This window comes from Elaeis guineensis, chromosome 8, assembly GCF_000442705.2.
Source record: "Elaeis guineensis isolate ETL-2024a chromosome 8, EG11, whole genome shotgun sequence".
Lineage (NCBI taxonomy): Eukaryota > Viridiplantae > Streptophyta > Magnoliopsida > Arecales > Arecaceae > Elaeis > Elaeis guineensis.
This window is the reverse complement of record NC_026000.2, coordinates 123,546,746-123,559,586: the sequence shown is the minus strand read 5'-3', so window position 1 is coordinate 123,559,586 and position 12,841 is coordinate 123,546,746.

Genomic DNA, 12,841 nt, shown 5'->3' with positions numbered 1-12,841 from the left:
AGAGACCTCCCTTTAAAGAGACATAACCCTGACACATATTAGGAACCTGTCATCTTAAAAAGGTAGATCTTTATCTCATAAGAATCCTCTACCTTTTAAATATGATTTATACTAAATAAAATCAGATATAAAAGATAATTAATCAACTTTTTTAAGTATGTACAATAGCCATCCATGGAATACATGTCAGGTGGTTGGGATGCCAACTCTTGGTGCCCCACAAAGGGATCTCCAGCTATAAGAGATGGGGCATGGACCCCACCCTCTCTCCTTCATGCCATGACATATAAGAGGGGGTGGGCCCCTCTAGGATATGGCACTCAATAATTTTCAAAAAAAAAATTATGCCACCTATTCTTTCATCTATTCCACATGCATACTTAGAGATAATTAGAGATATGAAAGATATAATGTTAGGATAATTATGCCAACTAATTAATTTAATTAAATCCTCTTGGACTTATAATTAAGAGTCCAATTAAATCCAAATGAATTTAGGTTAGGTTCAAGGCTATGGACTTGATCAAATCAAAGTCTCGAGAAGAATTGGTTTAACCATGTGCTAGCATGATTCTCATAAACCTAATAGAGTTTTAAATAAACCTTAACCCAATTAAAATTTTATAAGCCCAATTGGCAAATTCGAGATAAAATCCTTAATGTGTGACCCCATAGGTTCTATTCTATCTGATAGTAAGATATATTGTGATCTCTATCATAATATCATCGAAACTCTTTTCGATAGATTGAAATATTTTTAATTCTATCCTTTGAGGGTCATCGATCATCAAGATAACACCGATGAGTCTCACAATCCACCAGTGACACCTAGCAGTATGTAGTGACGATCCAGTAAAATAAAAAAATAAACCTCTACGTACAGTTATCATATGATTTGGTTCTTCTATCGTGAGTCCCAACTTGATGGAGGTCATAGAGAACTCGTCAAACTCCATCGTCAGTCTTATGTAAGATTGGCTCTACTCGAGTTCATTTGTGAATCTCATGGAAACTCTTTTTCAGTATTCATACTTGCTTTGGCCAAAAACTTTCTAAACTCAATCTCACAAATCACATAGGACTTCTTCTTTTCTACCAAGATTGATAAATTTTATCTAGATGTATCCTACTCTAAATAGCGAACCTGAACCTACTGGAGCCAACATACATAGCAAGAATCCGAATGACTAGGGATCAAGAGAACGTGCAGTCAAACTCAGTAGCCTCACTACGAATAGCCAATATCATCGTAAGTCAAAAGATCACTCATACCACTGCAGCATCGAGAAGACCACTGACGAGTGAGTACACATCCATGTTGTTCTCGTGTTGGTCACACTCAGTGCAAGTTATTCTCTAACAACCACCTACACCTTCACCCCAGTGTCTCTACACTGTAGATCTAAGACTCATCTGCCCATAAGGGAGGTGAACCGTGCATCGATCTCAAATAGATTGATCACTGTACTTCATAATGATCCCTTGATCGAAGCAATTAAAAATTAACCACTAGTTAATATATATCTCAAATTCTTAACTCTTTAAGAATATACAAAAATTATCTTTGTTAATTTTTAAGACAAATCATGGACACATAAGCATGATTGGAAAGAAAAAGCTCTTTATTTATAATGAAAGTATTACAAGTACAAATTTAGGCCCTGAAAATACATAATGTCTCAGCCAAAAATTGACTTCTAGGACACAAATCCAACAAACTCTCACTTGATCTAAAGTCAATTAGCCATATACCTTAAACCCAGCTTCTCAAGGTGAGCTTCGGTCTTCTGTTGGCTAAGAGGCTTGGTTAGCGGGTCTGCTATATTTAGCATGAGTCAACTCTCTGCACCTCGACAAACTTCTTCTCGAGGTATTTGCATATGATGTGAAATGATTGCTCTATGTGTTTGGACTTCTGATGAGACCTGGGCTCCTCAGCAAGGGCTATGGCATCGTTGTTGTCATAGTGCAGTGCAATGGCATCTGATGGCATCACACCCAGCTCCGCAATGAACTTTTTGAACCAAAAGGCTTCCTTAGCAGCTTCAGAGCGGCGATGTACTCAGCTTCCATGATCGAGTCTGCAATGATTGACTGCTTGAAACTCTTCCAGCTAACTGCACCACCATTATACAAGAAGATACACCCCGATGTAGACTTTCTATCATCGACATCAGCCATAAAGTCTGAATTGGTGTATCCCTCAACTTTCAACTCCGATCTTCCACCAAAGACCAACATTAAATCCTTAGTCCTTCTCAAGTACTTAAGGATATTTTTAACAGCAATCCAGTATTTTTTACTTAAATTTGCCTGATATCTGCTCGTGACACTCACGGCAAGTGCTATATCAGGATGTGTACATAACATGACATACATGAGCTTCCTATTACCGAAGCATAAGGGATCTTGCTCATGCGCTGGATCTCCTCAGGTGTATCTGGACACATCTTCTTGGAGAGATGAATGCCATATCTAAGGGGCAAAAGACCCTCTTGGAGTTTTCCATGCTGAATCTCTTCAGCACCTTTTCTATGTATATATGCTGTGAGAGTCTTACCATTCTCTTAGATCTTTCTCTATAGACTTTTATACTAAGAATGTAGGAAGCTTCTCTAGATCTTTCATGGTGAACTCTTTCGACAACCATACTTTGATCGATGTCAGCATAGGAATATCATTCTCAATTAGGAGGATGTCATCCACATACAATATGAGGAATGTGACAGCACTCCTATTGATCTTTTTATACGCACATGGCTCCTCCTCATTTTTGATGAAATCAAATATTTTGATCACATCATTGAAGCGAGTGAAACAACTCCGAGATGCTTGCTTGAGTCCATATATGGACCTTTGCAGCTTGCAGACCTTATGATCACTATCACTGGACATGCAACCCAGAGGCTGCTCCATATAGATATTTTCCTCAAGATATCCATTTAGAAAAGCAGTTTTCACATCCATCTATCAAATTTCATAATCATGAAATGCTGCTATAGCAAGCAAAGTACGGATGGATTTCAGTATAGCTACAGGAGAAAAGATTTCATGATAGTCGATGCCTTTGCATGGACTATAACCTTTCGCAACTAGCCTTGCCTTATAGATCTCTACCTTACCATCCGACCCAATCTTCTTTTGTAAATTTATTTATACCCAATAGGCACAATACCTTCAGGTGGATCTACTAAGGACCAAATCTGGTTGGAATGTATGGAGCCAATTTCTGACTTTATTACTTCCATCTATTTCTTAGAGTCTACATCTAATATTGCCTCATCGTAGGTTTTGGGATCATTCCTAATGTCTCTATCTCCTACAAGAAACACTTCTTCTAAATTCTCTGTAAGAATATCTAAGTATCTTTCAGTGGGATGGAAGACCATACTTGATCTATGAGGTGGAGGAGGTATCACATCTACTGACTCATTACTGGATTTAGGTTCTCGGACTTAATGCTCTTCAGAGACTTTCTCTTCGAGCTCAATCTTCCTCCCACTACCTCCATCTTGGATAAACTCTTTTTTCAGAAATACGGCATGACAGCTCACAATTACATTGTGATCCTCAGGAATATAGAAGTAGTATCCCTGATCTTCTTAAGACACCCTATAAAATGAGCCCTAAAGGGCCTAGCCTCTAACTTGTCCGCTATTGTCTCTTGACATAGATTGGATATCTTCAAATCTTGAGGTACCCAAGAGTTGGTTTCTTACCATGCCATAACTCATATGGTGTGGTAGGAACAGATTTAGAGAAAATCTGATTCAAGAGATGAATCGCAGACAGCAAAGCATGCCCAAAGAAAGTCAAAAAGATCTGTGAAGCTCATCATAGACCGAACCATATCTAATAGGATTCGATTCCTCCTCTCGGATATCCCATTGAGTTGTGGTGTCCCTAGAGGTATCCATTGTGAGACTATGCCTTTTTTCTTGAGATAGGTCCAAAATTTTTTACTAAGATATTCTCCTCTTCGATCTGATCGAAGAATCTTTATGGTTTTTTTATCTATTTTTTTATTTATGTCTGAATTCTATGAACTTTTCAAAGGCTTCAACTTTCGGTGCATCAGATACACAAAACCATATCATGAATAAATATTAGTAAAGGTTATGAAGTAGATATAGCCACCCCTGGCTTTTACATCAAATGGACCACACACATCAGTGTGTACCTGGATTAATATCTCAGTGGCACTTTCCCCTTATCCTATAAAAGATAGCTTCATCATTTTTCTTTAAAGACATGATTTACAGACTGGATAAGACTCGAAAGTCAATGGTCCAAGAAGACCATCTTTCTCCAGTTTGTTGAGTCTGTTCTCTGCAATATGGCCTAGCTTAAGGTGCCACAAATACTTTTGGCTGATCTTATCTCTAGATCTCTTAGATCTTATGGCATTCACAATTTGCTCGTTAATGTTTACACTTGCATCGGTATGCAAATGGTAAAGATCATCAATCAAGAAAGCATATGCCACAAGTTTATTTTTAAAATAAATAGAACACATGTCTTTATTGAAATGAAAATTGTAATTATCCTGTGCCAGCACAGAGATAGAAATCAAATTTTTACTGGCTACTGGGACAAAGTAACAGTCTTTCAAAAATAAACTAAATTCTAATGGTAGTCGCAGAGGGTAGATTCAATGGCCACAGCAGTAACCCTTGCTCCGTTGCGACTCGAAGAGTGATCTCACGTTCCCTCAGCCCCCTAACTTCTTCAAGATCCTGCATTGAAGTACACAAATGAGTACTTGAACCAAATCAAGAATCCAACTAGAAGAAGAGGAAACCGTTAGGTTAGTTTCTATAACAAGCAACTCAGATGTACCTTCAGAAGACCCATCCTTCCTACTCTTGACAATTGCAGGTAGGCCGAACAGTTTCTTCTCCAGTGGCCTTCGACATTATAATGGAAATATTTTTCTTTATCATCGGCCTTCTTCAGAACTTGTTTCTTGGCTTGGCCTCATTCTTTTGTTTCTTTGTGAACTTTTTCTTCTTCTTGAAAGAAGACTTTCTTTTGGAGGAAGCCTGCTCCATAGCCAGAACTGTGCCCCTTGAACTTTTCAAGGTGTCCTCTACAGTCACAGTATATTCAATAACTCTAGCAAAATAGCATCAAGCTTATTCATATGGTAGTTCATAATGAACAGTCCATATGAGTCAGGAAGATACTGGAGGATCAAATCCACCTGTAGTTCCTTGTCCATGTTCATACTGAGCTTCTGAAGCTCCTCCATGTCCTTGATCATTGTCAAACAATGATCACTGACGGCCTGCCCATCATGCATCTTTGCTCTGAAAAGTCTTCGGGAGACTTTAAAATGAGCTGTGCGACTCTATTCACCATACAACTCTTACAGATGAACTAATATTTCTTTGGCAGTCCTTATGTCTTCATGCTATTGCTGAAGATCATTGGACATGGATGCTAAGATGTAGCACTTTGCTTTGTTATCTTTATCCATCCACTTCTCAAGTATAGCTCGTTGATCAGCAGATGGACGAGCAGGTAACTCAGGTGCTTCCTAATCGAGGACATAGGTGAGCTTTTTGAAATTGAGAATGATTCTCAAATTTTGGAGCCAGTCTTTGTAATTGGTTCCAGACAACCAATTTGTATCGAGGATTCGAGCTAAAAAATTTGAACTCGACATGGTTATCTAAGAGAGAACATTTTCAATTAGATTTTGTAGTTATAATATTATTTATTTTAGAAACTTTAAAAATAAATAAATTTTTTTATTATTTTCTCGAATCTCCCATACTCCTCAGGTGGAGAAATGAAAATCTATATGTGATAAATTTTAAGTGGGTATTGCGGTCTCATTAATCTATACATACCTCATCTAACAGTTATTGGTGAGTATAGACCGATGAGTGGACAACACTTTATCCATTGCTTTACTAAGCAAGATGCAGCGGGCAAGGTCTCTATGTCCTATAGTCTCACCTAACAGTTATTGGCACATTCCTTAGTTAAGTCAAATCCTCATTCACCAGCAGGTGCAAAGCCATCATTGAAATCCTCACCTAACAGTTATTGAGTCCAATCCTACCTCTACCCTGAGACATCACATGTCAATAGAGTGATTGTACCTTTCTGATAAAATCAAACCACTATAACCAGTTGAGAATGATCAATGCCAAGGAGGCACCCACATCTCTACAATGATGGAACACCTCTAGACTTAATATTTAATGAGGAGATTTGGATTTAGATCTCTTTTAAATCAGTAGATATAACATCCGACTGATTAAATTAGATTAGTACATCAATATATCTAACTAGCCTAGCTGGCATGGGTGAACTCGAGTCAATAAGTAATCTAATACGAAACTAAATCTCCAATATGACCAGGTAAGTTAAGATGCATGGGGGTCCCCCATTGCTTTCCTTAGATACCAATCAAAATTGGTCAGATCAGACAACGGAACCAATTAAATAACAACCATCTAAATACTTATCTTAAACACTAAATTAGTCGATTAGAATCGATTAGATTAACCTATTGAAACGGGCTCAGCCACTGAGTCAAATTTTGGTCTTGAGTCAATCAACTCACATCAAAATGTGAATCAATGCGACCAACTACAACTAAAGTCAACTTTGAACCCCTTTGATCTAATCCCAATCATCCATCGATTAGGTTCAATTAACTGCTCAAAATCAAAAAATAGATTTTAGCTTGATCTAATTAATTAGATCCTAATTGTAGTTTGATCACTTAGACCTAGCTTGTTCAACCCATACCCACATGCAAAAACTTAATTTTAGATCTAAAAATAATTTTAAATTATATTTTAATGCATGCTATTAATAGCTTATGATCTTGAAACTATTTCAGATCTAAACCTAGTTTCATATATCGAATATATATAGTTTCAGATCTAAATTAAATATGCATCATAAATATATTAATTTCAGATTTAAAACTAAATTATATATATCAAATATATATAAAATTAGATCTAAAATAATGATTAAAATATTTTAAAATTATCTTTTCAAAAATTGATTCACATCAAATTAGGACAATCTATACAATATAGGGGGTAAATCCAATATCAGGACAACCTTATACCAGTTTGATGTGAAATTTTAATCTTTCTAATTTTAGATCTAAATCAAAAATAAATATATCATATATATTAATTTTTAGATCTAAAAGATTTGATTTCATTATTTCAAAAATAATTTTCAAAACTAATCAATCTCGTGCTAGGACAACCTTTGCAGTATAGAGGGTAAATCCTATACCAGGACAATCTTATATCAGTACAAAATTAATTTTAAATCATTAAAACTTTCAGATCTAACCTAAAACTCAGATCATATGTATTTTCAAAAAATCTAGCTTTGATACCACAGATAGAAAATAGGATAGGCAACATATGTAGATTTTAAAATTTTAAAAATATGCAGCGAAAAATAAATTGGATTAAATCCTTTAACCCCACATGCAAGATACCAAATCTAAACCTATTCAAGCCCATAAGAAAGTACATATAATTAATCTAAAATTTAAAAAAAAATGAGATTATATCTTATTATCTTTGCGTAGGTAGAAATTCACCGCTTCAGATGATCTCGGATTCGTAGAAGATGGAGCCACACACGTGTCTGGCCTCTACGGATATCCATCGGGATCAATCTCAAATTTTTCTTCTCATAGAAGATTTTTTTTCTCAAGAAGAATCTTGACCTTGAGGACTTTGATCAACTCTTTTGATCTTAACTGAGAGATCAACTCTTTAATCTGCAATCTTCTTCTTTTTCTCCTCGATCCTTGATCTCTAAGTCACCAGAACTCTTTCTAGACATGTGGAAAAGAGAACACCCAACTTTTGGGCATGGAATAGAAGAATATGATAGAGAGGAGGCATGGAGATGGAGAGAGAAAGATTTTCTTGATGAAAAATTAATTACAAAGAAACCCTAGAGACCTCCCTTTAAATAGATATAAGCCCTGACATATATTAGGAACCCTGTCATCTTAAAAAGATAGATCCTTATCTCATAAGAATTCTCTATCTTTTAAATATAATTTATGTCAAATAAAATTAGATATAAAAAATAATTAATCAGTCCTTTTAAGCATGTACAATAGCCATCCATGGAATACATGTCAGGTGGTTGGGATGCCAACTCTTGGCATCCCACAAAGGGATCTCCAGCCATAAGAGATGGGGCATGAACCCCACCCTCTCTCCTTCACGCCATGACACATAAGAGGTGGTGGGCCTCTCTAGGATATGGACTCAATAATTTTCAAAAAAAAAAAATTACGCCATCCATTCTTTCATCTATTCCACATGCATACTTAGAGATAATTTGGAGATATGAAAGAGATAATGTTAGGATAATTATGCTAACTAATTGACTTAATTAAATCTTTTTGAACTTATAATTTAAGAGCCCAATTAAACTCAAATAAATTTAAGTTATGTTCAAGACTATGGACTTGATCAAATCAAAATTCCGAGAAGAATTAGGTTTAACCATGTGCTAGCATGATTATCATAAACCTAATAGAGTTTTAAATAAATCTTAACCCAATTGAAACTTCCTAAGTCCAATTGGCAAATTTGAGATTAAATCTCTTAATGTGTGATCCCATAGGTTCCATTTTATCCGATAGTGAGATATATTATGATCTCTATCATAATATCATCGAAACTCTTTTCGATGGATTGGAATATTTTTAATTCTACCCTTCGATAGCCATCGATCATCAAGATGACACCCGATGAGTCTCACAATCCACCAGTAACACGTAGCAGTATATAATGGTGATCCAATAGAATGAAAATATGAACTCCTAGGTGTAATTATCGTATGATTTAGTTCTTCTATCGTGAGTCTCGACTTGATGAAGGTTATGGAGAACTCGTCAAACCCCATCGTTAGTCTTATGTAAGATTGACTCGACTTGAGTTTATTTGTGAATCCCATGAAAACTTTTTTCTCGTATTCATACTTGCTTTGGCCAAAGACTTTCTGAACTTAATCTCGTAAATCACATAGGACTTCTTCTTTTCTATCAAGATCGATAAATTTTATCTAAGTGCATCCTACTCCAAACAGCAAACCTGAACTTACTGGAGCTAACATATACAGCAAGGATCCGAATGGCTAGGGACCAAGAAAATATATAGTTAAACTCAGTAGCCTCGCTGCGAATAGTCAATATTATCGCAGGTCAAAGGACCACTCATACCACTGCAGCATCGAGAAGATCACTGACGAGTGAGTAGACATCCATGTGATTTTTATGTTGGTCATGCTCAGTACAAATTATTCTCTAACAACGATCTGCACCTTCACTCCAGTATCTCTACACTGTAGACCCAAGACTCATCTGTCCACAAGGAAGGTGAACCGTATATCGATCTCAAATGGATTGATCACTATCCTCCATGATGATCTCTTAATCAGGAGCAATTAGAAATTAACCACTAATTAATGTATGTCTCAAATTCTTAACTCTTTAAGAATATATAAAAATTATCTTTGTTAATTACTAAGATAAATCATAGACACATAAGCATGATTGGAAGGAAAAAATCCTTTATTTATAATGAAAGTATTACAAGTACAAATTTAGGCCCTGAAAATACATAATGTGTTAGCCAACAATTAATTTTTAGGGCACAAATCCAATACTCCCCATGTCCTCTCTTCCTCCCCTTTTCTCTTCTCTTGGGCATTCTATATGCCCTTCCCTTGGGATGCGCATCCCAAGGTATTCCATGCCCAAAGATGTTTGGGTGTCTCTTTCTTGTTAATTTCTAGTATCTGGTAGCAGTACATAGCAAGAAGAAACTCTAAAGAAGAGGAGAAGAAGAAGATCAAGGAGAAAGATCAAGTGTTGATCACGATCCAATCTTCGTTCAGATTCAGCAAGCTAAATTTTAGAGATTCAAAATTTAGATTATAGAAGACTATTCCAGACTGATCCCAAGTGGATACTCATAGAGGCCAGATACTTATGTGGCTAATAGAGAACTTCATCTCTTTCAGATCCAGATTTGAAGAAAAAAATTATGAAACAAGTATGTGATTTGATCATAATCTAATTTTCAGCATATAACAATTTCAGCATATAAAATAGATCTATATGGTTTTATATTTTTATGCATATAAAATTTAGATTAAAATTATTTTAATCTTATTTTTTACTGTGGTATTTAGAAAATTAAGTTTTAAAATACATATGCATGCTTCAAACCTCAAAATCCAACAGTGGTATCGAGCCACAGGTTTTCATATACTGAATTTTAATATATATATTTTTAAAAAAATTTAAAATTAATTTTTTCTACATACATGAGATATATGGATGGATCTTCAAATTTAAAATTTAATTTTATATTTAATTTTAAAATATATAATTGATATGTTGATGCATGCATAGATCTAAAAATTGATCTAAAAAGATTTCTAATTCATGTGAAATAGATACATGTATGAAACCTAAATTTTTTGTGATTTGAATTTTGATTCATATGTATGATATATGATTATATATTTAGATCATAAATTTAACTTTAATCTAATCTATGATTAGTATATGAGATATATGATATCATGTTTAGATCTAAAATTTTATTTAAGATCTGATTTTACATACATATATGTGATATATGTTTGTATGTTAGAACTTGAAAATTATTTTTATATTTTAATACTTACTTTTATACAAAATATTTAAATCTAAAATATGATTTTAGAATCTAAAATTTGTATTTGTGTATGAGAATTTTGGTCATGAAAAAAATCAATAATTAGGTTATGTAATAGGATTACATCTAAGATTTTTGATTTGAAACATATGGGTCTAATTCGATTAAATAATTGGTTAAACCGAGTCAAGTATTGAATTGAGTTAAATCAATTAAGTTAATAATCATATAATTATTGTTGATCAAATCGATTGAGTCTCATATGTAGAATCAATTAACTTAAGGACCTAATTTGGCTTGTTGATTTGAGCCCGATTCACTTGAGCTAACCAATTCTAATCAATTATCCAATTGGTGTCTAAGATAAATAATTAAAAGATGGTTATTTAATTAGTTTTGTTCACTTATCTGACTAATTTATTGGTGTCTAAGGAAAGAAACGGAGGGACCTCCATCAATCTCTACTTATCTGGCCAATTGAGTCACAAATATAGTTGCTTGATGGTTTGATTTAGCCTATGTCAATTACATCAGTCATGTGATGACTGATTAGATAAGACCTAAATCCAAATCTCTTCACAAAATATTAAGTCCAAAGTCTTCCACTATTGTAGATGTACGGGCATGCTACCGACGTTGATTGTTCTCGATTGGTCATAGTAATTTAATTGCATCAGGAACATGCAACCACTCTATTAGCAAAGAGTTATTGCAGAGTAAAGATGGGTTAGGCACAATAACTATTAGGTGAGGGATCAAATGACAACTTTACATCTGCTTGTAAATGGTGGGTCTGACTTAACTAAGAAGTGCGGACAATAACTATTAGATGAGTCCATATGACTTAGAGACCAAGTGGCTACAATATACTTAGAAAAATATCTAGACAAAGAGTTGTCTACGTATCGATATTTATTCATGTTATCAATAACTGTTAGGAGAGGTACACGGCACCGATGAAACCACAGCACTCACTAAAAATCCAATTGTCACATTAGGATTTTCATTTCTCTACCCGAAGAGTGTGGAAGTTCTAATAAAATAGTGGGAGTCTCTTTTTGTATCTAAAAATTCTTAGAGCAAAATTATAAAATAAATATAAATATTCAATTAGGATCTTTGCTCTCTGCTGTTCATTATGTCAGCTTCCAATCCTCTAGCTTGAATCCTAGATATCAACTGATTAATCAAAATTGAGTATATAAACTGGCTTACAAATTTAAAAATTATTTTAATTTTAAAAAATTAAGCAATATTCTCTACCAGATTATTCTAATGTTAACAATCCATCCAACTCATAGTTAACGAGCTATACTTGAGAGTGGATGGACAATGACAATAAAGATAGGTGCTATACATGAGTACATGTACACTGCCAACGATATGTTGATTCATCCACAAGTGTTGTGAGGTGATCAGAGTCGCACAGCGCATGTGATGCATGATGGACAGTCAGTCTATGATCATTATTTGATAATGATCGAAGATATTAAAAAGTATTAAAAGGCTCGACATGACCATGCATAAGGAATTACTTATGGATTTGATCCTACGATTCTTGATTAGTTTATATGGATAGTTTATAATAAACTACCATATGAAAGACCATCATGGCACTTTATCTGAATTGGTTAAAGTATTGATAACAAAAGAATCTTGAAAGAATTCAGAGGTAAATACCTAGAGAGCCTAAAAAAATAAAGACACACCTAGAGTAGGTATGTCAAAATTGCTCAATACTGTCTTTATGATTTCCTCTTCTCTTAGTTGAGCTACAAACTCTAATGTAGAGTCGATGGAAAGGTAGAGGGCTAAGAAAATAATCTTTGAATTGGCTATAGGGCAATAGTTACTGCTGCATCCATGGGTATCTGTCCTTTGTGATCATCGTTTGGATTTAGTTCTTAGGGACAATCTCTATCATTTGTATGTTGATGCATATGTGAACTTAATTGAACAATTAGTGAATGCCATTGGATCTGAGAGATCTAAAATTGAGATAAAATTTAAAGTATATGTGGAATATATAGCTAAGTCATATTGGAGAAGAAATTATTAACAAACTAAAAAAATATGGGCTTGAGCTCATTGACTGTTGAGTCAAATCTAGTTTGTGCATCATCTCTTTGAAAAAATATGACCAA